Source organism: Poecilia formosa, unplaced genomic scaffold (genome assembly GCF_000485575.1).
Source record: "Poecilia formosa unplaced genomic scaffold, Poecilia_formosa-5.1.2 Scaffold1519, whole genome shotgun sequence".
Classification (NCBI taxonomy): Eukaryota; Metazoa; Chordata; class Actinopteri; order Cyprinodontiformes; family Poeciliidae; genus Poecilia; species Poecilia formosa.
This window is the reverse complement of record NW_006801458.1, coordinates 1-3,206: the sequence shown is the minus strand read 5'-3', so window position 1 is coordinate 3,206 and position 3,206 is coordinate 1. Positions and strand designations below refer to the sequence as shown.

At 35.4% G+C, this 3,206-nt stretch overlaps 1 long non-coding RNA gene across 1 annotated transcript; it reads right to left on the bottom strand.

Annotated features, from left to right (window-relative positions):
- Positions 1 to 2,323: 2,323 nt before the first annotated feature.
- LOC107835306 (uncharacterized) lies at positions 2,324 to 3,200 on the bottom strand. The gene is made up of 3 exons (XR_001661118.1): positions 2,927 to 3,200; positions 2,697 to 2,744; positions 2,324 to 2,481 (listed from the first exon to the last, which is right to left on the bottom strand). It is a non-coding gene; the product is annotated as an uncharacterized LOC107835306 (long non-coding RNA).
- Positions 3,201 to 3,206: the final 6 nt, after the last annotated feature.

The following is a 3,206-nucleotide window of genomic DNA, read 5'->3' as shown; positions in this document are numbered from 1 at the left end:
GCCTCGCTACCCCACACGCTGGCGTCCTCACCTCTTTTGGGGTCGGATCCTACTTTCATGGTGTGTTGAGGAGAGCGGTGAGAGAGACGCCAGGGAACCCAGGTAGTCATGATGATAAGATGATTTCATGTCAAACCAGGAGAAACAACTGAAAATCACTGGCAGCACACGGAACAGGACACAGACGTGAGACGAGGGTGATACACGACGAGGATCCGACAAGGAAAACTGACAACAGGTGGGACTAAATACACTGGGAGGGTAATCACAGGAACGACACACAGCTGGGATCAATCAAGACAGAGAATCAGGGGAAAACAGGACTAGACAGACAGAAACTACACAGAAAACACAGATCCTAACACTTTCAGCGCTGAAAGTGAATAAAATAAGTAAAGTCTGAATGCTTTTCTTGGCTGATTTTATGCTCCGTGTGTCGATACAAATTATGATTCATCGATTGAGATTCTCATTCTCAACATAGGTTAATGAGTTTTATACGGGGGTGTGTTGTAGTTGACTGCAGCTGCAGCCAGACTTGCTTTAAATACACTTTGAAACCACGACAACGCATGTATATCTATATAGTTATCATATTATATGATATTATAAACAATTTAATGACTTATTTTCGTCATAACTTGTTGCGTATGCTGAACTGACAACTCCACTGATGGGCATGCGTACTCACTGCATGTATGCTATCCTGACAGCGTATGGCTATCTGATAGAACACCGGCATCCTGCATGTTTTAGTTCTCTCCTTGGTGGTAGTAACAACCTTCTCAGCATGTGAGTGTGAGTTCTTAGGCCATCATTTGATCCAGGTGCATTAAACCAGGGAGAGAACTAAAACACGCAGGATGCCGGCCCTCAGGACCGACTTTGGACACCCCTGAACTAGAGGGACTAAACAAAGAAATAACCTAACTAGAGTCATTAAAGAAAAATGGACATAGATTCAGACATAATAGTAGAACTAAACCCAAAGCAGTGGTGCCCAAAGTGGGACCTGGAGGGCCGGTGTTCTGATTATCTGTCATATCCATAAATCCAAATTTGGTCGGGATATTTTGTACCTATAGCTAATCTACCTTTTTAATATCTTAATACTTCTTTAGAAAACTGCACGGAATAGGTCCTAAAAAAGCACATGAATAACGCTGGATGCTGTGTTAGGCAACAAGCAGAACAACACCTCTTTCGGGACACTGCATGGAAATAACTAGATTTTTCTTATTTTATTTTTTTTATTTAACGTAAACTCCTGAGAAATAAAACACACAAAATGAAACTTCTACAGGTATGATGGATTTATAAGAAACGTAACATTGATGTGCGCATGCACATTGCCACAAGGTATGCTGAATTTACGAGGTATGACAGTCAGAACACCGGCATCCTGCATGTTTTAGTTCTTTCCCTGGTGGTAGGCCGTCTAACGAGCCATCATTGGATCCAGGTGTGTTAAACCAGGGAGCGAACTAAAACATGCAGGTAGCAGGCCCTCCAGGACCCATTTTGGGCACCAAAGTGGATTCTTAACTTGTGACCTAAAGTAACAAGATAAGAAAACTAGAAACACTACGACAGAGGCTGAAATAAGGAATAACTAGAAAGACTAAACAAATAAATAATCTAACTAGAATCGCTAAAGAAAGATACCCAAGTAAAAAAAAAGAAGTATACTTTAGTATATTAAATTTTAACATACTTTAGCATACTGTATGTGAATGGACTTAAACTGTGCTATTTTGGAACAACTTTTTTTGTGCTTAGTATATTTTAATAGTATTTAAATAGTATTAATTTACAATTTTTAGTATACTTCAATGTACTTTTTTGGAACAACTTCAAGTAGTACTTAGTATACTTTAGTGTTCAAGAGCTTGATTAGTATATTTTGAGTGTACTAATTCTGTCATAGAATTACATTAAAAATATACTTTGAAGATACTTTATATATATTTTAAATACGCTACTAATATATTATTAATGTATTTAAATTACACTTAATTTTTATTTTTGATTTACTGCTATTGCTAATAAAGTACAATTTTAATTACTCATAACTACACTACAGTAGTTACATTGTTTTAGGCTTCAATTACATGGAAAGATTAATTATACAAGATGTTCAAGGTAATTCAAATATTTTGTTTTATTACCAACATTTTAAAATTGTCCAATTTTACTCACAACTTTATGAACTTTACATAAATTATCAGTTTACAAGTCAGAAGTGAACAAAATGAACATGAAAATTTAAGTGTGACTAAAAAACAAAGTTATTACTTTAAAGAACAAAAATCAAAGAACTTTTAAAATTCAAAAGCAGAGAATTAAAATAAAGGAACATTTTAATGTGAACATCTCATTTCTATTTTTGTTTCTCAATGAAGTGTTCGTTGTTACATTTGCGACGTACAGCTATGTGCACCTCAGAAGCTGTAGAATTTGGATATTCCAGTAGAGCATCATCTGCAGAACAGAACAAAAACATTTTCATCAATATTGACTGTGTTAGACTATCTGGCAATGAACCAAAAAACCAACATGTTACATTTTGTATTTCAACAATATATATATATAAATTCTTTGAGTGACATTATATTAGAGTACATTTTTTTAAGTTTAATTACCACCCATTGGTGCATGTGTTAGTAATGTAATTCAGTGCCAACAAATAAACCTACCATTCTCTGACTGGATGTTGATTGCAAAGCTTGGTCACCAGCATTAGCCTGCAATATTGACAAAAAGCAAAAACAATACAACAGTTTAATAATTTAAAATAGAAATTAATATTGTTAGAGATAACAATGAACAAAAATGTAAAAATTAAGATTATTATTTATGAAACCAATGTAAGTTTGTATATTTACTGCACTGTATATAATTGCTTATTCAATTATAGCAAACTTACCATCAACTAGCAACACGTTAGCAGCCTTCGTCCCTTCGGGCTCCTTTTGTGACCCACATTTCATTTCCATCGGTTGTTGTCCAGTTGTGTTGTTGTCTAACTCGGACTAGGATGTCATCAGCTTGAATTTACGAAAATTACTAACTATTATCAAGGCCCTCTCTACTTTTAAGGAAATATTATGCGAGTAAAAACGGCGAATTTGAACAGCGTCTGTTATCCTAGGAGTAGCATAGACATAATATAAGGATAGACCCTCATGCACCGCTCTCGCCTATTG